We start from the raw sequence: 24,120 nt of genomic DNA on the forward strand, positions 1-24,120 counted from the left end.
AACTGAATCATTTTATTTATTTTATTATTCAGTGGCTCTTCTGTTGGATGCTTTCTGGTGGGCGTTAAAGTATGATACAGAAATCTTCACACGTTGTTCCCACTCCCGTGTGTCCACACGCAAGCCTCTACTCCACCAACACAGCCTTGATCTTCCTGTGTTCCTTCCAGGCCCCAGCAGGCTACCGAGTACCGTCTAGGAATCTGCATGTATACTCTTACCTCATTTTACTTCCCTTTTGGCTCAAAGTGAAGCCCCAGGTGTATTACTTGCAGTTCTGTCTACAAAGAAGATTTTCCCTCCTCACTTTCTTTCAAGGTCACACTTGAATGCGGATATAACGCAGCACTATCTGTCTTCATCTTATTTCCATGTACTGAGATGACGCAACTTTATCCAAGGAAAAAGAAGGCTTTTTCCTCCTCCCTCAGCTAATCATGAGATCCTCCCTACAGCCACAGGTATGAGCTGGGAGACGGCTGCTGCTGCAACCATAGTGAGAGACGCAGAAGTGTGGGTGACCTGCCCAATGCAGTCACCTGTCTCTCTGTGCTGCTTAGGCCTGAACCTAGACTGTGCTGTGCTAAGTCATGTCCGTTGTGTCCGACTCCGTGCAACCCGACAGACCATATCCTGCCAGGCTCCCCTGTCCATGGGATTCTCCAGGCAAGAATACTGGAGTGGGTTGCCATGCCCTTCTCCAGGGGATCTTCCCGACCCAGGGATCACACCCACATCTCTTACATCTCCTACGTTGGCAGGTGGGTCCTTTACCACTAGTGCAACCTGGGAAGCCCTAGAACATATCCATTTTATTATAGACCGATACTAGGCCTGTCCAACTGTATGATTTGATAGATCTGATTGACCACAGATCAGAATGGTTAGTCTCAGGAACAGGGTCATTTGGTGCTCCAAATAACCAAGCATTCTATCTCTGCTGCTGCTAAGTCGCTTCAGTCGTGTCTGACTCTGTGCGACCCCATAGACAGCAGCCCACCAGGCTCCCCCGTCCCTGGGATTCTCCAGGCAAGAACACTGGAGTGGTTGCCATTTCCTTCTCCAGTGCATGAAAGTGAAAAGTGGAAGTGAAGTCGCTCAGTCGTGTCTGACTCTTAGCGACCCCATGGACTACAGCCCACCAGGCCCTCTGTCCATGGGATTTTCCAGGCAAGAGTACTGGAGTGGGGTGCCATTGCCTTCTCCTACCAGGTCCCAATATCATGCCAAGAGCTGTTTTTCAAAATGTGTCTATTTCCCTGCTGCAAATGCTATGACCTTGCTCCAGAACCCCAGAGGCCTGCATTGCCATTCTCTCACAGAGGCTTGCCATAAATTCCGCACTGCATCTTTTCCCACCACAGACACCTCCAACACGATAGAGCCTGTGAGACTGTATGACCTACATAGGAAGTCTGTCTGCGCCACAGCCCGGACTTGTGCAGAGCCCTTTCCTACTCTGGCCACGCTCAACCCTGACAGCCTTCCATGTCACTAGGCGTATGGGCCTGGGCAATATTCCTAGGTGTGGATGGGTTTTCTCTAGAACCCAAATGACCTACTAGGCTTTGTTCTTCTTTTTGTGATAGGGGATGCAAAATGCTATCAGTTTTCTTTTATTTTGGTGGAGATATTCTAGCACATTCCTGACCATTATCCCCTAAAAACTTCACTGAAGCATCAGGTTCTTCAATTGTCACAGGGTTTTTCTCTCTCTTTCTGAACCCTACATGTTTTAAATGGATTTCAACACACTACCTCCTCTTGCTCATTTTTCCTAATCAGTAATAGATTAATGCAATGTCCCACAGGATGTCTAGACAGTCCAGATCTCTTTGGAATATATTAGGACAGAGAGTGGGGAAGTTAACATAGCCCTAGGGCAAAACAGGAAATGAATATTCATTGTCCATTTCATATAAATATGAACTCTTTCTAATCTTTTCTGATCAGAATAGAAAAGAACACGTTCACAAAAGCCACTGACTTTAGGCCAAATGTCTGAGGCCTTCTTAATCTGCTCGAGCAAGCATCCCCAAGTGTAGCACAGCAGCTGCGATTAAGATTCTTACAGTCACAGAAGAACAAAAGAGAAAGGAGACAAATGGAAAACAAACAGCAAAAAGGCAAATCCAAACATGTTAATTATTACATTAATGTGAAAGTACTAACACTCCAGTCAAAAGATACAGATTAACAGACTGGATAAGAAAGATAGACCCAAGTACATATTGTCTACAAGTTTTTCAGGGTGGCAGATTTTAAAACTTGATTATGCTGGTTGCAAAATGTGTACATTTTTCCAAAACTGATCAAACTGAACACTTTAAAAAGGCAAATGTTACTGCATATAAATTATACCTTAATAAAGATGTGAAAGAAAATGTTACAAAAAGAGGGCATGCCCAGCTCATTCTTTGAGTCTAGACTTACCATGATAACATATATAAACAAGGAAAGAAGATGGAAGCAGGCAGGCCAGTAGAACTGATAAAAGTAGATGCAAAAATCCTAAGTTAAGTATTAACAAAGTGAATTCAGCAATGCGTAAAGAAAGAGAAAACATCATGATCAAGTTGGGTGTCCCAGGATTATATGCTCAGTTTAAGCTTTAAAAAGTTGGTCAATGTAATCCATCATATTAATAAATTATGAGTAAACACATATGACCATCACCAGAGATGCAGAAAGAGCATTTGATAAAATATAAAAAGAAACTTCCTAAACATAAGTTACAGTAAACAACATACTTAATGATAAAATGCTTAAGACCACGAAGATCTGCTTCCATTACTCCTTTCACATACTGGAGATCTTATCCATGCAGATGGAAAAAAAATGTAAAAGGCTTTGAAAAGAATACATAAGTGTCACTATATATCAGTACTATGATTGCTCACAAAGAAACCCTGAGAATCTGTAGATAAATTATTAGAATTAGTAGCAAAGCTGCTATATACAAAATCATTATTAAAAAATCAACAGAATTTCTATGTATTAGACAAAGTTTAAAATGTAACTTATGTAAGGATGTTATTTACAATAACAATAGCAACAAAAGAATTCCCCAAAAGAAATGTCAATACAGATGTATATGCCCTTTTTGGAAAAAAAATCATAATTATAAAAATGTACTGGGCTTCCCTGGTGGCTCACTGGTGAACAATCTGCCTGCCAGTGCGGGAGACGTGGGTTTTATCCCTGATCCAGGAAGACCCCATGTTCTGTGGCTCAGCTAACCAACCCCATGTGCCGCAACTACTGGGCCTGTGCTCTAGAGCCCAGGAGCCACAACTACTGAGCCCACCTGCCGCAACTGCTGAAGCCCGTGCGCCTGGAGCCCCTGCTCCACGACAAGAGAAGCCCGCACCACGAGGAGGCCGTGCACCGCAGCTAGAGAGCAGCCCCCGCTCGCCACAGCAAGAGAAAGGCCCTCGCAGCAATGAAGGCCCAGCACAGCCAAACATAAACAAACACATGCTAAAGATAAATAAATGAAATTACTTAAAAATTTACTGAAAGAGAAGACTTAAGTAAAAAAGCAATATTCCATGTTATTGCATAGAAAGACTCCATGTAATAAAGGACTTCATTTCCATAAAAAAAATGTATCTGTAAAATTAATGCAAGTCCCATCAAACCCCCAAGTGAGTTTTTCATGAAACTCAACAAGCTGTGTGTGTGTATCTGTGTGTGTGTGTTCATATTCAGAGAACAAAGAATAATGCTTCTGAAGAAAATCAAGGTTGGGGCAGGGAGATAATAACCCCTAGAAGGATTTATTATAAAGGTATAGAAATTAAGACAGCAAGGTATGGGTATAGGAGTAGACAAAAAAGATGGCTAGGACAGCCCAGAGATCCTCCAAACAGACTCATGTATATACAGAAACTGGGATTTATAACAACAGGCATTACACGTCAGCAAGGTAAGGATGAGCTATACGATAAATGGAGGTTAGACAGTTTTTCATATAGAAAAATGAAATTGGATCCCTGCTTCATATCATACATGGAAATCAATTCCATGTGGAATAAAGACTAAAATGTGCGTGGGATAATGACGAGATCTTTTAGAAGACAATATAGGAAAAAGTCTTAAGTATTCAGCATAGAGAATTATTTCTTACATATGATGGGCAAAGTACAAACCCCCAAGGAAAGCACACCCCTCTCAGTGCAGGTCTAGCAGAGCTCACAGTGGCCTCTGGTGTCAGGGCCAGTGGCTCCTGCCTCTTGCCATTCGGGAGACTTTAGAGCAGGGCAATCAGGGCTCCAGGGAGGTTCTGGATGAGCAAAAAGAACACGGCTGCTTCCATCTTTGTAATCTCCTAGCAGGAGATTGGCTGCACCTTCCCACAGAAAGAAAAAGGGTTCAAAAGGCTGGGCAACACATCAATGTAATTTAGAAAGCACTATTCAAGAGACAAGTAGTTAAGCTTTGAAATATTGCTTCCCCAGTATAATACCTGTCAGATGAGCAGCACATTTTCTTTGATGCAGAGCTAATGACAAAAGGGCAAGATGACATGATGAGGAGTGAGGATGAAAGAGGACGTATAAAACGGGTGGGAAAGAAGGACCCTACAAAAGGGATGCATCAGAAGTGACCAAACCTCCATGGTGGAAAAAGGTGACGTGCATCTCACTCCTCACTACCCTCATGCTACCACACGATACTGGTCGCCCCTCTAGCCAGCCAGGGGGATATGACTGCCATGACTCTCATGGGCCAACCACAAGGGAGGGCTCTGGTTGCTCCTCCTTCCTGCATCCTCTGCTGAGAAGAGCAGAACTATGCAAAGGAACCAACATATTACAAGGAAGAAGGGGATCAATTCTAAAACATAGAACAATTGGCTTTTCTACCACTGCTTTCTACCAGACTAGCATTTACCCTTGAGAGTCTAGAGGTCTACACTTGAGTAACAGAATAAATTTTTGCAATTGGACAGGCACCTCCAAATTCACTGGGATCATTACCATCCAACTCTCAGTAAACTAAATGCTGCACCTGTTGTCTGGTAGATGTTCAGAACCAGCATTAAGTCTCGTGGCTATTTTACAGGGCTATCAACTTGCCACCTGTCCTTGTTTTCAAGACCAGCACATTTTTAACCATGGCTCCAGTGCATCATAATGAAGTATTTGGAAGATTAGCAAAACATTTCAGGCATTTAAACCTGCATGTACACTGTCAGCAAGGTATGGGACAGTGGCTCCAGCTGCTACAAGGGAACAGGCAATGATTATACCTGCTCAATAGACTATATTTTTCACTGCCTAAACTACCCTGGTGATAAGCTAGCCATTCTCACAGGCACTATAATTCTGCTGAATAGTACTTTTCTATTCCCAGTATGTTCCTTAGGCCCTCAAGTTTCTGTCTCACTGTGACTTCATTTGAACATGCCTCTCTCTGCCCATTCAAGCAGTCATCCATCAGCTGACTGTATATTTTTCATCTGACATTTATAGAAATCCCCTCCATGTGTCAGACTCTTTGACATTTTGGAATAGATGGAAGATAGAAACCAAATAGTCCTTGTCAAGGAGAATCTGAGCACTCTGTGAGAAGAACGAAAGATAAACACACACAGAGTTTTAAGAATACGGACTTTGGCACCAGATGACATGGGTTCAAATCCCACCTCTGACATTTCCTAGTGCTTGGCCTTGAATAAGTCACTTAATCTTTCTAAGCTTCAGTATCATCCTCTGTAAAATGGAGACTCATTTGTCTAACAAACATTTCTGAGGACCCATGTTATGCCCAGCACAGGCTATGTGCTAGGGCTCAGCGCTGGACCAGACAAAAGCCCTCACAAGTGAGGCTGGCATTCAGATACTGACAAATGGGTATTAACAATGAAACCTAAGACGTCGGGAATGATAAGTGCTATGGAGAAGAACAGGGCAGGGTGAGGGGACAGTGAATGAAGGCACAGGCTGCCGTATCAGATGGTCAGGCAACACCTCTCTGAGGAGGCAGCCCTGGGCAGAGACCCAGGTGATTCGGCAGAGAGCCCACTTGACAGTCTACGGGGAGGGCATTCCAGGCAGAGAGAAGAGAAAGGTGGGGACGTGCTTGGTGTGGCTGAGGTGGTGAGCAAGGAGAAGTGGGGGCAGGTGGGAGAGCTAAGGCTGGAAGCAGCTCACACTGGGCTATATAGACCCAGGTAGGAACAGTGTTAATGGAGGCCCATAATAGCAGCTTCCTTTAGGGTTGGTGTTTGGGTAAGGTAAGGTCATGGATAGGAGGGTGGCATTCAGTAAGCCCTCAGTATGTGTCAGCTGTTACACCCATGGGAGGAGAACGTCACAGAGCTAGGAGGCTGGCATCAGGAAAGCATAGCAGAGGGCTCTGAGGAAGGGCACCAATATGAAGCTGCTTGTGCCCTCAAGGAATTTACAGTCCAGTCGGAGAAATCAGATGAGACCCTGTATATACACCCACAGTACATAAAATACGGCATGGGCCACTGGGAAAGCTTGATCTTCTATGTTTCAGGAAAAAGTACCATGATTTTCTTTTTCCCTGAAGATCCAGGTGAGCAGATGTGGGTCTTTCTTCACTGCAGGGTCCCTGAGGCCTAGCCCAGGGTCACGTGCACTGTACGTACTCAATATTTGATTTGACAGGAGTAATCATATATATCAAAACATGTTCAACTTCCTGGTGCTGACAGTATTGGTTTCTTAAACCTTCAGACAAAAAGAAAAATGATTTTTTTAAAAAATATAATTCCTGGGGCCAATCCATTGAATGTTTAAGTAGGTCACTGAGATTCTTAGAAATTGATGACAAAGAATCTCTTTAAGGCAAGAGAGTCGTCATGAGGAAAAAACAGTTACTCTCTGAAAGAGGATGATAAGCTTTCCTGTGAAATACATCCCAGCTGTACCCAGTGGTCCCTGGCACTGGTGACCCCATCTGATTCAACTTGTTTGAGACCAAGATTTATAGAATGAAAGGTGAGCAGAGGCCCTCAGAGGTCATTCTGGCCAATTCTCACAAGCAAGATGATTGCTTGTATCATGAGAGTAATCAATGTGAAGCTTTAAAAAAACAAAACCAAAAGCCTGTCCTATAGTATTCTCCAGCCCTACCATAGCTAAGGACCACTATTCTTCACCTAGATCAAGAGTTAGGCATCATCTAGATGCAGGGCACACGGCGTCCTCAAATCATCCAGTACAGATACTGTTCAATTCATCTCTCTATTGGTCAGGAGCAGCCACCAAGGGCCTCTTTCAGTATCCAGCAATGAGGGTCAGAGTACAGGGAGGTTGTGGAGCTGAGGGTGAGGCACGTAAATATTCAAACAGCTGGTAGAATAGTTCTTCCCAAGCTGGAGGAGAAATTCAAGGCTAGCGAAAGAGGAGGAAACTAACCCAGCAAAGTCAGCATCAAACTGAGTTGCTAGGAAACAAGAAGATCCTGATACTGTGGGATCCTGGGAATCATGGCTAGGTGAGATAGGAGAAAGGAAAAAGAAGAAACAAACCATGAATGATCTCAGAAAAACATAAGGGAAATGCTCACATTGTCAAGGTGCCAAGTTCGTTTTAAAAAGCAATACCAAAAAATGAAATGGTGTCTTTGGAAAGAGATGAGATACTTGAGCAACAGAAATGGATGAAAGTTCAAGTTAAGCTAGTAGAAGGGACTCCCACCGTACAAATGTGCCAACACTTGCCCTCACTCTCCCCTGAGCAGCCTGATCCCTCTCTCACACCCACATCTAGAGGTCCTGATAGTACTGCCATGGGAATTTTTGTGATAAACAGTGAAGCCTTGCAAATCTCTGAAACTGGTGTTCAGAAAGGAGAAGATGCGATAACTAGCTGAGGGAAGCTGAACTACAAAGCAAAAGACCAGCTTGAATCTGAAGTCTTTCCCACAACAGTCCCCAGAGTTTTCTACTTAGGGAAATAGTCTCTTATACTGTCTGAAATTCTAGTGGTTAAAGATGCATATACATCACTGTACATCCTCTTTTAAAAAAACAAAAACTCCTAGGATGTTATCGGAGATGTTAGTAGTCATTTACACATTAGTGTAAACTACTCATAAAGCTTGTCCACTTGTCTTTCATTTGCTGCAAGCAAAGAGAAGTTTCGGTTAAGGGTGAAAGTTAATAAATGACTCTCTATTTCTTCATGTCTTTTGTTCTACTTTGTATTCCTGCTACTTCTAAAAAGAATTTGGGGCAGCAAATACTTCTGGATTTTGAGGATTTCATGGAATAATGTGCACCAGTTTTGCCCTCCCCACTTCCTCTCCCTCCCATACACACATAAAAGAGTGATACTGTAGTTGAGTATATAGTTAGAACATAGTTGAGGGGTTAGAAACATTAAATTGAAGTGATCTCTGATAACACTGTTTCCTGCTAGTTAAACCACAACCCAATTGTTCCATCAGAACAGAGAGAGAGATACTATATCAGTTATAAAAAAGCAGTCCTACTGGGAAATCAGATTTGGGTCTAATCTAATTGAAGAAATCACAAAGGATCTGGAGGTTTAAGAAAGGGAGAATAAAAGAAGAAAGCCCTGAGTTTTGATCATGCATGCTGTAACCAGAGGAGAGAAGAGTGGAGCCTAAAGATGTCCTGCCCAGCCCTGTGACAGCTGATGCCCTGATCTAAGTGAGGCTCATCACACAGTTTGCTGATTGCACGCTAGCTTCCTTGGCAGATTTGCTACCAATCTGGCAGCACTGGTAGCAACATGCTTATCCAGGGACTTCATAGCCAGTAATGCTATTCTGGTTGGTACATCAGGCTGGTATAAGTTTGTTTAATAGAGGTCAGACCCTAAACTCTAATCCTTTTTGGCTCTAAGGCCACGAGAGACTGTTTGCATAAGACATGATTATTATGAACCATAGCCCAGGACTAGAACTGTATTAATAATGGAGGGTGAATAAAATCCCCCTTCCACTCCCATTTCTCTTCCTGTCCCCCCAACTCCTCTGCATACCCTCTCATGTACCACACAGATATTCTGTTCCTAGACCCCTAATTTGCATTATAATTCAGCTTCATTCTGGATAACATGGCTTCAAAGGGATATCTTGAGTTGCTCTCCACTCCCACCCAGAACCACCATTGTATATACAAGAAAAAAAAAGAAACATTGTTAATTCCAAGAGTTGATTCTCAAATGAATTTTGGACCATGACCCAGTGATAACTTGGGGACATTTTGTTCCTGTAAATTGGTCTTTCTAGCCAGCATCTGGGAGCTGGCTGGGAAATGCACTTAGTAAATCACTCCCAGTGGTTTGGGGAAGGACAGAGAAGGTTCTAGAAGAGATGAGTCAGGCTAGGGGGTGGATAGCACAGAGGGGAAAGGAACAAAGAGCCAAGCAATATTCTGAAAATGGAATTTGTGCCCAGCCAGAAATAACTGTTTGATCAGGTCTAGCTAGAGACTTTCTGAAATGATGAAGCAAATATTAAGAGAGGAATCTTTAAAAGCCTCTCTCAGTGAAGATTACATTCTCGTCAGTGATAAGCCAGGTGGGTGTATAAATATCATGCTCTGCCAGGCAATCTTGATAAGGCCTTGTTCTCCTCTCCAGCGTTGGAAATTGACGTTTTATATTTCAAGAATACAGCATCTGATGGGGAAAGTAAAAGTGAAAGTTGCTCAGTTTGTGTCCGACTCTTTGCTACCCCATGGACTATACAGTTCATGGAATTCTCCAAGCCAGAATACTGGAGTGGGTAGCCTTTCCCTTCTCCAGGGGATCTTCCCAACCCAGGGATCAAACCCAGGTCTCTCCATTGCAGGAGGATTCTTTACCAGCTGAGCCACAAGAGAAGCCCAATGTGCCGCACCTAAATGCTCCTGCCCAGTGGCTTGGGATGGACATGATGATGTCATGCTGACTCTACCGAAACAGAAGGTCGACAGTCAGCTTCCTTCCAAGCCCCTCATTGGAAACGCTGGACTGAGGTAGGAATAGCCCAGTACCAGGCTGCCTCTCACCTAGCTAGTGTGTGAGTTTAAGTGTGTGGGCTTGTCTTTGGCAGGCATGCGAGGGGTTTGGGATGAAGCTGAAGCTATGGAAACAGACAGAAGTCAGTGCAATGTAGTTGCCACAATCCTTCTAGACTGAAATTAAGCATGCAGCTCCTTCCCGAGGGGATCATAACAGCAGTTCTGTCAGAGGCCCTAATGCTACAGGCACACTGAAAGCCTCATTCATTCATTCAACAAACATTTACTGGCTGTCCACAGTGTGCCAGAGACTACTGGCCTAGGAGAGGCAACAGAAGGTCAGCTGCAATCTTGTAGGAAGGGAAAGTGTGTCCAAGGGGCTTCAGAAGCACAGATGACAGCCATGCCAGGGGAGAGTAGAAACAAGAGATGGCTCCGGGCCGCTTGAGCCCTGACTGCTCAAACGCTTACGGAAGGAAGGGTGACCTCAAAGGGGGTCGGGGCAGAAAGGCTGGATCTGATTCTCTCCGGGGAAGAAAGGAAATGAAAACACTCAAAACTGAACCCAAACTGGCCACACCAAAGTGACGGTGGCCCAGAGTGACAGGGAGCCGGGGCTTTCACACGGAGAGCAAGGATCAGCCTGACAGCGCAGGACACACTGCAGTTTTGCCCATGCCTGTCAACATCGATTTACTCACAGTGTCCCCTCCACATGAGAGAGTTGCTGCAGCTTCCCAAACAATCTGACAACAGGGAAGACAGGGCTGGGCAGTCATACAGCGGGAGGGACTGGGTTCATGTTGGGGCCAGGGCAAACCTTCCAGCTCTGGGGGCAGAGCTGAGTTCAAGCGGAGCTCTACCACTTACTTCCTCTGCATTAGGACTCAGTGTCCTCGTCTGGAAAGCTGAGAGAACAGGATCCACTGCTCAGAATTGCTTCAGAGCAAGGATGAAATAAAATAATGCACCGAAGGCTTCCCTGGTGGCTCAGTGGTAAAGAATCCGCTTGCCAATGCAGAAGACATAGGTTCAGTCTCCCATCTGGGAAGATCCCACAAGCCACGGAGCAACTAAGCCCTCGCACCACTACTGAGCCTGTGCTCTAGAGCCAGGAGCTGCAACTGCTGAGCCCACGCGCCGCAACTATTGAAGCCCGCACACCTAGAGCCGTGCTCTTCAACAGAGAAGCCATTGCGATGAGAAATGTGCAACAAGAGGGTAGCCCCCCTCCCCAACTCACGCTCTGCAATTAGGGAAAAGCCTAAGTGGCAACGCAGACCCAGCACAGCCAAAAATAAATGAACAAATAAAAATTTTAAAAATAATGCTTAGCACATAATAAGTAGCCACGTATTAATATATTAGCCATTGTGGTGGCCAGCAGTAAAGGAGGTCTACTCTGACTTGGTGTCTGGGAAGACAGGGCTACCCTGGTATCAGTGGGATGCAGAGCTGCAGTTTTTAGATAAGACAAAAACAAGCCAGGGACGGGACACTTTCCCTCCTCACCTGGCCAAGCCCCTTCTCCTGGGGCCATACTCATTAAGCAAGGACTGGTAATTGTTCAGCCCCAGGTCCTGCCTGCCCTTTCCCCAAAGACCTGCCAACACACTTGCAGACGAGTTTCAACGCCGCTGTGGACAGGAACTAAGGGAAGGAAGAAAAGTGGGGGTGGGGAGCAACCAGCAGGCCTCCTCCTGAAGAAAAAGTTTCCTCCTAGTATGGGGGAAAGGAAAAAGGCTGAGATTTAGCCAGAAAACACCCCTACAGATTTAATACACCATCTGAGGATTAGGGCAAAGGTACAGCAGACTTCCTAAGATCTCTGAGGAGAGGGGACACTGAAGCTTATGAAAAGACCTTCAGTGACATGAAGGGATCAGCCAGCTCTATCCTGGTGAGGCCAAGACCAGAGCTCCCATAAAGAGCAACGGTAGCAGGTCAGGAATTGTCATTGACTGGAATATAGAATTAAGAACAGTCAGAGATCTTGTGAAAAGAAATGCAGAGGATCTGGAAAGCAAGCCAAACATGAGGAGAGGACAGGGAGAAGGCGGGAAATGCCGGGACCTGGTTATGGCCCCGCAGGGAGAATGAGAGCCACCACTCTGGCTTAGAGGACAGTAAGAACCACCTGCACTAATTAATCTGGAGATGTTCTTTTCAATTAATTCATTTGAAAAAAGATCTCGAGAGCCAGGGAATTAATGCAAAACAAAAGATTGCAGCCGAGATAGAAGAACTAACTCAGAGCATCTCAATCATCTCAATCAATCAGCTTCTGGACCCCACCCCATTCCAGGGAACAGATACATCACGTCCAGAGCATTGCCGAGACCTGCCCAAGCAGAGCCACTCCTCTGCTTCCTGGCTGTTCGAACCCCCCGAAGGGAAGGAAGATGGTGTTTGGATTCACAAGCCTTACCAGGCACACCTGAGCGTGAGGACTGAGAACGTTTGGCCTTTCCTCTTATATTTTATAATAATCCAAAGACCCTGTTAGAATCCGTCAGCACAACTGTAGCTGGCCCAAATGTTAAGAAGTTAGAGGCTCAGAGATGATGGTAGGATTACAAAAAGAGGGTAAATGCATGCTATGGTTGGCCCCTGATTAGGGTTTTTAATCAACTCTCTCAAATTCCTAGTTTCTTCCTTAATCCAAAGGATACCAACCAAGGTAAGCATGTTGACATAGAGATTCTTAGAGTAGAAACCTTTTTATCAGGAGACAATGATCAAAGTGAAACCCAGTTTAACCTTGCTGCGCCCTTCTCTGCCACTCTCACCACCCTACATCCACCCCAAATCCTAGCTTTAGGCTATTTCTTACAACCAGGACTCTGCACATTGAGGAAAATTGATGTAATAAATAATGGATGTATTGGATTTTTCTACAACCTATCTGAGACACCTGGCCTTTGCTGGGACCCAAAAATCATTTATCCTGGGGAAGGCAGAGCAAGGTTGGGAGTCTGGGGTGCTCAAGAGATCCCATGACAACTAATAGCTGGTTAACTTTTATCACCACAATATATTACATGGGTGTATTAAAACTATTTGGAACACCAAGGCACCAGAAGATAACAGAAGCAAAAGTAACAGTAAGGGACATCTGAAAAGGGAAGTCTTCACATTGTTTTTATCACCTTATCAAGATTTTCAGAAATGGGGGAAAATTGATTGTACATTCAGAACTAACCTGTCCCTTGCAAACAGCACTTCCATTTCACACATCTTAACATTGAAGATACAATCTGCAAGCTGAGAGAAGGTATTCCCCAAAGCAGAATCATTTTATGACAGGGAATTTAAGGCACTCTGATTATTTCAAATTAGTAAGATGCTTCAAGATCTTCTCAGGAAAGTACATTATCAGGAAATATTCTGGGTCCAGAGCATTCTGCAGAATCCCCCAGTAGAAGATGAGACATGTCAGACACCTATCGACTGAGGGCAATAAAGTGTAAATAATTTAAAACTCCTAGATAGTATCCCGCCTTCTCATCATGCGCATCTTTAATAATTAATTCAGCTCGGTCTTTAAAGGAATTCTCTCCATATAACTTAAATCATTCTGTTTTGCCTGTTAACAACAGGAGACCATTTCCTGTTTAGGACTCGACCTTCCCAAGTGAGGTGCACGTACTTAACACAGGAGACATTTTCCTGCTGCTGTCGGTTTCCATGGAAGTGTTGTGCGCATGCTCGGTGAGCATCACGGTTCGGATCAGAATTCTCATTAAGGTACTCACCACTGTCAGAAACTGTTTTAGTGTCTAATATTTAGTGGCGTAATTTTCACAGCAATCCTATTACCTCTCATCATTTCTCTATTTTATAGATGAAGAAAATGGTTAAATAACTTGAATGCTTCCATCACACCTGCCTACCCCCAACAGATAAATCATTGCCTGACGTATTCACCATGGGAACAAGGCTGTGCAGAATTCCTATCACGGTGTTAACTGGGCTTAATTTTTTATAGAAGAAAAAAGCTGGTCCCTTTAAATATCTGATTACTGAGTCTTGCTAAATCATTCACACAGAGAAAAGCCTTGGGGGATGGGGAAAGGGAAGTGACAGGGTAATTGAAAATAGCTGAGGAATAGTGACATCAAATGCTTCCAACAGAAAATACAGAGGACACCAGCCACAGGAGAAGATTTAGAAGTGAAGGGAAAGGAACTGGAGCATGTTTATGTTTTGCAGAATGCAGTTTGCTCCAGAAATGGAAATTATTCCAGGAAGGTCAGAGAGAAGACACTGCTGCAGTTAGAAAGGACAGTTGAGCAAGAACCCCAAGATCGAAAAAAGAATCACATCAGGTAAATCCACAACACTGTAATTCTATGTAATATATTGATGGCAAAGTGGAATTTACACAGTGTTTCTGCCCTGAGGCTTTGCCTATTAAGAAATGGCTAAGAAGGTCATAGCCAAGGTGTCATATCTTTCTTATTGTACACTTTTATTTTCTCGTTTCACTTGCATATATTACTTATTTTTGGTTTTTAAAAACTGAAGTATAAAATACATAAAAAGTGTAATGTGTGAAGAACACAAACAAATCTCACCTGCATAGCTTCATGAATTTTTACATGCATATATCTATTTCAGTGTAACCAATCTCCAGATCAAGATACAAAATATTCCCACCACCTCAGAAAGTTCCCAGGCAATACCCACCAACCTCTGCCTGAACAGAAAACTATTTTTACTTCTAACAGCATAAGTGAGTTTTGCCTGTTCTTGGTAAGTTACAGAAATGAAATCAGGCGGTATATACTCTTTGGGTTCTGGCTCTTTCACTCAACATAATATCTGTAAGTTTCAACCACACTCTTGTATCCATCAGCAGCTTGTTCTTTTATATTGTGGTTTCCTCTTCCATTGTGTGACGATACTCCTAATTCATTCATCTTTTCTCCTGCTCATAGACATTTGTGTTGTTTCAAGCTTGGGGCTGTTATGAATAAAGCTGCTATGAAAATTGCTGTATCTTTCTTTGTTGTTGTTGGACAAAGGCATTCATTTCTCTTCCATGTTTACCTAAGAGAGGAATGTCTGGGTGATAAGGTAGGTATATCTTTAGCCACAGTTGATAATTTTGTTGGACTCTACAGCACATCCTTCATTCTCCTTCAAGACATTCCTCCTGGCTGCTGGGACGAGGGCCAGCTGTCAGCCCTCCTTAGAAATGGCTGCAGCTGAAGATTGTTTTTCCTCCAGCTAATACCTGTGGCCATGTGGGGGATCCGTTATGACCAGGTAACAAAGAGAAAAGAAGCTTAAGTTCAGAGACTGGTGGGTTTGGATGTACATGAGCGTGTGCATGTGTGCTAAGTCATTTCAGTCGTGTCTGACTCTTTGCAACCTATGGGTTGTAGCCCACCAGGCTCCTCTGTCCATGGGAGTCTCCAGGCAAGAATACTGGAGTGGGTTGTCATGCCCTCCTCCAGGGGATCTTCCCAACCCAGGGATTGAACTCACCTCTCTTATGTCTCCAGCATTGGCAGGCAGGTTCTTTACCACTAGCGCCACCCATGAAGCCCAGGTTTGGATGTGGGTCTAAGCCAAATCTGGGTGAATCTGAAGATAGCTGTGAGGGAAAATCCTCTCAAAGAGCAGAGCTTGGCAGTGAATCTGGCCGTCTACTTTCTACTTTGACAAGAGAAACGCTCAGAAGTTAGAACTTACAAGCCGGGGCAGATGGCATAGCCAGCAGATCAAAGGTGTGGGAGGAGACAGATGGGAAAGTCAGGGACAAAGAACAAGTGGAGGGCAGAGGGATGTGGATAGACATGGAAATGAGCTGGAAACATGGAGACTTCAGTATTTCGTGTTAATAGCATTGGCCATGCCAGCGCCAGTACAATGCATGTATGAATACAGTAATCATGGTAGGATGAAGACTGTATGGTACCAACAGCATCTCTCCCCCTTACAAAGGCTGACCTTGCCCACGCTGCTGTTGAATGTCCAACCTGCTAGGCTCAGGGACCAAGGATATGTCCCTGATATGGCACCATCCCTCAAGTGGGCCAGTCACTTGGTGGCAGGTTTATTACATTGGGCCTCTGCCATCCTGGAAGGGGAAGTACTTCGCTGACAATAACAGACACATACTCAGATATGGGCTTTTCTTTCCTGCCCACAGAGTCTAAGCCAACTCTACTACCAAAGTTTTATGGAGTAATTCATCCCTATACAGCAGAGAATCTGTGTGAGTGGGATCCACCTGATTATATCAAATGCCATACAACTCAGGAGCAGCTAGGCTGATAGAGTGATGGAAGATTTACTGGAGGAACTGCTAAAGTGCAAATTTGTAATTGGTACCTTGCAACGATGTGATGTCATCCTTTAGGACACAATGTATGCTCTAAGTCAGTGACTTTTTTATGGTTCTGTGTCCCCAGTAGATTGAATACAGTGGTGCAGAAACCGAGGACTGGAAGGAGGAAAGGTCTCATGGAACATGACTCCCAGTGATACACTGAGAGACTGTGCTCTCCTTCCCTGCGTCTCTGGGCTCTGCAGGCCTAGAGGCTCTGGAACCTTCCATGAGGGGACACGGCAAGAGAACCAGTGAGCTGGGGCTGCTCCCTGGGCACTGTATGCTCCTTCTCCCAAGAGAGCAACTGGCGAGAAAAGGAATCACTATTCTGGGAGAAACAACTGTCCCAGGTCATCAGGAGGAGGGCAGAGAGGAATATAATTGACATGCAGGCAACCCATTTGGTGCCTCTTGATACCCCATCCCCAATTTTAGTGGTAAAATGATGAGTGCGGTGACTGTAGCCTGAGAAGGGTGGTAACCAGGACTCAGGAGTGAAGGTCTGCATCATAGCTTCAGATAAGCCACTGAGACTAGCCGAGAGGATAACTGGGAGTGAAAGGGAGACTGGGTGTAGGGTATGAGGAAGGTATCTGTCCCAGCTGAAACAGCAGAGACTACAGTTTGTGCCAAATGAAGTCCATCAGAATTCTGGAGAGTTTATGAAATGAATTCAAAACTTTATGAAATGAATCCAAGCAGTGCAAGCAGTGGACTGTGATGAAACTATGATGTGCCCCTCAGACCCCCCTTCAGAGCTGAAGGACTATTTTCCTAGCTGTTGGGTGTGCAGCTGGAGGTCAACGCTCTTCAGGGATTGCCTTGGCTAAGGAAAGGGACACATCCTTCCTCCCAAGGTCACACATCATTCTCAAGCCAGCCCACATCCAATGACTTATCAGTCACTGATGACTGAAGTGAAGTGAAGTGAAAGTCTCTCAGTCATGTCCAACTCTTGGCAACACCATGGACTATACAATCCATGAAATTCTCCAGGCCAGAATACTGGAGTGGGTAACCTTTCCCTTCTCCAGGGATTAATGACTGATCAGGGGTATAAAACTGAGGTCCCTTGCCCCACCTCAGAATAACTCTGAATGGTCATCCATCCCAGCTTTAGAGCTTCTATCCTGAGGCTGCCTTATAGCCCAGCTTTTCTTTCTGCCCAAAGCTCCTTTCTGTTCTTCCTCATCTTTCCCTTTCCCGGGTGTTAGTTCCAAAAGTGCTCCCTAGTAAACTTCCTACATGCTAATCTTCATCACAGAATTTGCTTCCTGGGGAGTTCCACCTCCAGAGTTTTCCAAATTGGCTTATCCATTTTACATTCTCTTCTGCAGTACATCAAAATTCTAACTGCTCTATATCCTTCTCACACTTGGTACTGTTAGTCTTCTTAATTTTAGTCATTCTTATTGATATGCAGTAGTATCTTATTGTGGTTTTCGTTTCCATTTTCCTCATGAATAACCATGTTGCACACATTTTCAAATGGTCATTGGACATTCAGATATCTTTTTCTTACTGATTTATAGCTATTCCTTACATATTCATATTTAGATATGAGACCCTTTGTCAGATAAATGTATTGCAAAAAAAAAAAAAAAATGTTCCCAGAAAGTGAAGGTTGCTCAGTCGTGTCCACCTCTTTGTGACCCCATGGACTATACAGTCCATGGAATTCTCCACGCCAGAATACTGGAATGGGTAGCCTTTCCCTTCTCCAGGGGATCGTTCCAATCCAGGAATTGAACCAGGGTCTCCTGCACTGCAGGCAGATTCTTTACCAACTGAGCTATGAGGCAAACCCAAATGTGGGGCTTAAATTTCACTCTCTTAATCACAGTATGTTAGTTTTCTTTTTTTAAAAAATTAAGCCTTCTACCTTTGAAATAATTATATATTCACAGGACACTGCACAGAGAGGTCACCCAGTTTCCCCACTGGTTACATCTGACATTCCTATAGTACAGTATCAAACCCAGGAAATTGACGTTGTATAATATGTGTACAGTTCTAGGTCATTTTATCACATGTATAGTTTTGTGCACTACAACTGTAGCTAAGATACAGAACTACTCCATCACTATAAAGCTCTCCCTTGTGCTCTCCCTTTATAGTTATACACATCCCCTGTAACCTCTGGTGTTTATAGTTATACACATCCCCTGCAACCTCTGGTGATCACTCATCTGTACTCCATCTCTATAATTTAGTCATTTTAAGAATGTTACATAAATGGGATTGTACAGAATACAACCTTTTGAAATTGACTTTTTTTTTTTTTTGCTTACCATTATGCCCTTGAGATCCATCTCAACCTTTTTTACATTTAGAAAATTATGTTACTCAGGCTACTTTGCATTATTTGAGCTATCTATTTATGTTTGGTAAGGGAAAAAAACAGTTTTTGTTATTAAAAATAAGATTCTCATCTTATATATCCCACACTGGAGTGATAATTCCTTGGAGTTATAATTCCTCTGCCAGGCTGTATGCTCCATACACTCCTCTCCCACAAGTCTTGATTACAGCTTCCATTATTACCTGTGGTCCACAGGGCCCCCTGACTTCACACGAGGTGTGGAGAATAAGAACATATGATGGAACCATTTGAAATTTCTTTTTTTATTGTTCAGGGATGGTGAGAAAAACAAATGATTCGTTTTGCTTCTAAAAATGATGAAACAATTTTTTAAAATGGGGCATATTAATAACCTCCTTTATTATGATTACTTTCAGAAGAAACTAGAATATCACCTCTGAATGCACAAGTGGTGTTTTTACCGCAGGAGACAATATTTCTCTGAAGCCTGATGTCCCCTGCTGCCCTCCATGCCTCTGCAGCTTCCTCCTTCAGGCCACCATGTCCTCGCACCTTCTCTAAGTTGTCTGCTGTGAGCACCGACTCTCGAGCCTGGGTCTGTGACTGTGCATGCTAATCAACAGCCTGCAAAACACCTCTGCCCTTCACTTTGAAAGGGACACACTTGGTGGTGTATTTCAATTGATTCTCTACGCATTTCAACTGTATATTGCAATATCATAGAAGGTCACCAAAATAAAGTGAGAAGTGGCTGCTTCTGCCTCTCCTCTCTCAGTCAGAGCCAGGAAGACGTGGGAGAGGATGGACTGAGTGGGCTTTCTAGGCTGGATGGGACGTGTGCAAGGAATAGAACATTTCTAGGTTAGCTTGCGTGAGTGTGGGGCTTGTCTGGAAGACTGCCCGTTGAGCAATAACGGAAAGAGCATCTCAAGAACTTCTCAGAAGTGCCTGGGGGCCAATCTTCCTGGATAGAGGAGCTGGAGGGCAGCATGGGGTCCCCTGCAGGAGGGCTTCCTGGACCTTCATCCTGCAGCTGTCTAGTCATGCCTTAAGCACACTGTGCCTCTTCTCTGCTTCTATTCTATTTTTCTCTGCATCTCTACTTCAACAACCAAGTAAGTTTCTGTACTTCCTAGTTCAAATTTTGGAGGGACTAGATTGGCTGAGCTAATCATTTTTTTTCAGGCCAGCCTATGGGTCAGCTGTTCTTAGGTTAGTTGTCTGCCCTTGGTCCAATCAGATGTAACTGGAAGAAGTTGGGTTATACATAGAATGTGGCTGCCTAAGTCTGTCCCTCTGCCAGTGGCTGCAATGCATTTTGTCCTACATGGGTGTGGCAGTCATCATGGCTGACAAGTCTAATACAAAAGAAAAAAAGGGAAAGGATGGATATGGATATGCAGTTGTTTTTCTCTCCTTCCAAGAGTAGTTTCAATGTGTGGCTCCAAGGGGAAAGACACTGGATATTAACTGGGACTGCAGTGAACTGAGTCCTGATCCACAGATAGCTATTGCCTGTCAACTTGTTATTCTAAGATGATAACTACAATTTCCCACCACATTTGTGAATTTTCAGGTGATATTTCCTATGTGGATTCATCAGCTCTTTCCATAATAACGCTGTATATCAACTCCAACAACCTCAGTGACTTAAACAACAAACACTTATTTCTTATTCATAGATCTGATTTGAGGCTCTGTTGGGATCAGCTGAACTCAAGTGGAGTAAGTCAGCCGTGACCCGAGGCTGGAAGTCAGCCTCATGGGTCTGGTCCCTGGGTCTCGCATTTGGGGACATGAGGCTCCCAGGGATGTGTTCTTTTCATGGTGGGTGGAAAAAAATGCATGAGCCAAACTCTGCAAGCACAATTAGAGCCTCTGCTCACATTGTATCTACCAATATTTTGGTAGCCAAAGCAGGTGACATGGTCAAACCCAGCGTGGGCAGGGAAGTATGCTCTCCCATGAGCCGGGGGAAGGTGTCAGGGAGAGTGAATATTTGCTGACCAATAACATATCTACTGGACCATGCATTTCTCCTTACTGCCCTAACATGGTAGAATTGCCAAACCAGATGTGTGGTGGCATGTTTGCTGACACTGTAACCTCCCCAAGTGAAGAAACCATACCTCAACTTCTTTCATGCCTAATTTCAAAGTATCTAACCCCATGTATCACTCTCAGAAGGTGCCCAGTAAAATTCCCTTTAGTTGACACAAATTATCAGAATTCTAGACTAGGATCGGGAGAAGGCAATGGCACCCCACTCCAGTACTCTCGCCTGGAAAATCCCATGGATGGAGGAGCCTGGTGGGCTGCAGTCCATGGGGTCGCTGAGGTTCGGACACAACTGAGTGACTTCCCTTTCACTTTTCACTTTCATGCATTGGAGAAGGAAATGGCAACCCACTCCAATGTTCTTGCCTGGAGTATCCCAGGGACGGGGGAGCCTGGTGGGCTGACGTCTATGGGGTCGCACAGAGTCGGACACGACTGAAATGACTTAGCAGACTAGGATCAATATCAATCCACATGTGACTATGGTCAAATAAATTCATATTTTCTCTGCTCGAAGGACTGTGTATGTAGAAGGTGAAAGGGCAGAATGTAGCAGTCAAGAGCATGAGTTCTAAGGTCAAAAAGCCTGAGTTCCAATCCTAATTCAAGCTTCCTAGCTGTATGATGTGGGACAAGTTGCTTAGCTTCTCTGTATCAGCCTCCTCATCTATAGCATGAGGATGCTAATAGTAGCTTCCTGATAGGGTTGTTCTGAGGTTTACATGGTGTATTCATGGAAAGACCATCCAGGAGGGCCTGACTCATGGGAATTATTTCACTGTTGTAACATGACTGGAGCGACTTAGCACACGTGCATGCACACAAGCAAGCTAAAAAACCAAAAAAGCAACATCTGCCTTTTAAGAGAGCTGGGACCTGGAGTTAAAAAAAAAACTCGTGTTGAGTCCCAGCTCCTCTATTCACGCTACCTATGATCTTGACTGCATCCCAGTTTCCTTGCCTATGAAATAATGGCTCCCTCCCCTGTCCATGCGGAGATCAGGTGACACATGTGAAGGCACTTTTGGAAAGTGAAAACCAACAGAGAACGTGAGCTGCTTTTATCAAATTATTCCACCTTTTGCATTGCTTATCTGATGACAGCCAATGGCCAGTCGGCTAAGAGTCAACTCATTGGAAAAGATCCTGATGTTCGGAAAGATTGAGGGCAGGAGGAGAAGGGGGCGACAAACGATGAGATGCTTGGATGGCCTCACTGACTCAGTGGGCATGAGTTTGAGCAAACTCTGGGAGATGGTGGAAGACAGGGAAGCTTGGCGTGCTGCAGTCCATGGGGTCAAAAAGAGTCAGACATGACTGAGCAACTGAACGACAACAATGGCTAGTAAAGGGGTTCTCTGCTGGACACCCCTGATCCCATCTTTACAGACGTAAGAATTTCTCTGCAGCTCTCAGTTGGGTGAATCCTCTCCTCCCTGATCTAGCAGACACCCAGCAAGCTGATCCTCACAGACACCCAGAGACAAGAATGAGCTCCTCTTTGCTGATTGAATACTCGGACGCCTCATAATTCCACTGCATCAACGGTGAACTCCTTGAGCCTACTCTTTGGCCTCTACCTCTCGTCTACCCTTCGTCTCCTCCCATCGCCTCATGAGCCCCCTGCACTTCCAATTTTCCACTGCAGCTGCTCTCGTCAAAGTCACTGTTGACTTCAGCACTGCCAAAGCCAGTGGTCATTGCTCAGCAAATCTGACTCAACCCATCAGCAGTTTTGATTTGATGGTTGATCACTGCCTCCCTCTTGGAAGATTTTCTTCAACTGACCTCTGAGACACCACCCTCTTGCTTCCCCTCCTCCTGCCCTGGCTGCTCCTTCTCGAGCTCCCCTGATGTCATCCTCAGATCTCATCTCTACGTGCACTCGCTCTCGGGGTGATCTCATTCAGCCCAGTGGCCTCAAATGCCAGCTCCATGTTGACAACTCCAAAATTTAGTTCTGTAGCCCAGACATCACCCCAAACTGCAGAGTCATAAATCCAACTGCCCACTTGTTAACCTCTACTTGGATGTCAAAGTGACATCTCAAATGTGATGTGTCCAAAGCTAAGCTCCTGTTGTCCTGACTTTAATCTGCCTTCCTCTAGTCTCCCACTTCTCAGTAAACAAGCAATGCCTTCTTGTTGCTCAGGACAGAAACATAGGAGCCATTCTCACCTCCTCTCTCTTGTCCTCCACAGGCTATTTATCAGTAACTTTAGGCTCCGCCTTTGAGTTACATCTGGAATCTAACACACACACACACACCCTTTTTCTTAACCACCTCTACCACTGGCATCCTCACCTGAGCCAGCATCATATCTTGACTACGTCTACCCTTGTGCTACTGGCCTCCCCGCTCCCAAGAAGCATCAGTCATATTACGTCACTCCCTTGATAAATACCCTTCAGTGGCTCCCTGTCTCACTCAGAATGAAACGTCCAGTCCTTGCTCTGACCTGCAGAACCTCTCAATTCTGCCCCCCATTGTCTCTCTGACCTTCCCTCCCAGCATTCTCCCTCTTGCTGTTGGGTTACTCTGCTCCAGCTGCAGCAGCCACCTTGCTCCTCATGGGACACACCAGTCTGCTCTCGCCACACAGCCTTTTCACTTTCCATCAAGCATTGTCCCTGTTTTGAAACAACCTCATCAGACAAAGAGAGATGTTATCAGTGTGAGTCTCCAGAGGAAGGATGTGGCAAGTTACTATTTTATCCTTTGGGCTTCAAAAATTTTCTAATTATTTACAATGAATATTGTTTGTAATTTATTTTGTAATCAGAAAATAAATATGGTTTAAATTAAAGCCAGAATCATGTCTGAAGAACTGTTGCTTAGATACCCTGAAAGACTGCCTGCTTTCATCTCCAGGGCAGACTCCTCACACAGCCCAGAGGCCAGATCCACAGATGGGCCCGCTCAAAGCCCACGGGTCTCCTCCACCCCATCCTCTCTGCTTCTTCCCCATTCCCCCAAGTTAATGAGCTTCACACCAGGATGATGATAACTGATCTCTGGATGAAGATTCCGACTCACCGGTTAAATTGCAATGAAATGCTTTTTAATTCCTAATCTAGGATAATAAATAAATTGTTATTTTCCCCTTGTGAGTGGCATTACCTGTCATTATAAAAATTAATCTTATTTAAGAGATGCTTAAAATATGCAGCAATAACATGGTTCTTGAGACCAAGCAGTTAAAGGATAATTTAATCTGTGTGAATTATGAATCTTGATATTTTTGCAATGCTATTTTCCTTTAGAGCTATGAGCAACTCTCTTCTTTTCTCAGTTGTTACTGAGATTTACGTTCTGATTTTACAGAATCCTCTTTATAAGGTAGAGAAAACACTACTGACCTACTTGAACTAAACAACAAACATTTCTTTTGGTGTAGTAATTGATAAAGTTCAGGACAGCACAGAGGAGGGGTCTCCCTAAGGTGT

The 24,120-nt window shown here is 44.3% G+C and overlaps 2 long non-coding RNA genes across 3 annotated transcripts; one reads left to right on the forward strand and one right to left on the reverse strand.

Moving 5' to 3' along the window:
- Positions 1-9,159: 9,159 nt before the first annotated feature.
- Positions 9,160-13,498, reverse strand: LOC132343208 (uncharacterized). The gene is made up of 2 exons (XR_009491919.1): positions 13,155-13,498; positions 9,160-9,629 (listed from the first exon to the last, which is right to left on the reverse strand). It is a non-coding gene; the product is annotated as an uncharacterized lncRNA (long non-coding RNA).
- A 147-nt stretch (positions 13,499-13,645) lies between these two features.
- LOC132343207 (uncharacterized) lies at positions 13,646-19,352 on the forward strand. 2 transcript variants are annotated; one of them, XR_009491918.1, is made up of 4 exons: positions 13,646-13,699; positions 14,165-14,280; positions 14,573-14,707; positions 19,032-19,352. It is a non-coding gene; the product is annotated as an uncharacterized lncRNA (long non-coding RNA). The 2 variants fall into 2 exon arrangements; XR_009491917.1 differs by lacking the exon at positions 13,646-13,699 and having other exon boundaries at positions 13,711-14,280.
- Positions 19,353-24,120: the final 4,768 nt, after the last annotated feature.

This window comes from Bos taurus, chromosome 20 (assembly GCF_002263795.3).
Source record: "Bos taurus isolate L1 Dominette 01449 registration number 42190680 breed Hereford chromosome 20, ARS-UCD2.0, whole genome shotgun sequence".
NCBI lineage: Eukaryota > Metazoa > Chordata > Mammalia > Artiodactyla > Bovidae > Bos > Bos taurus.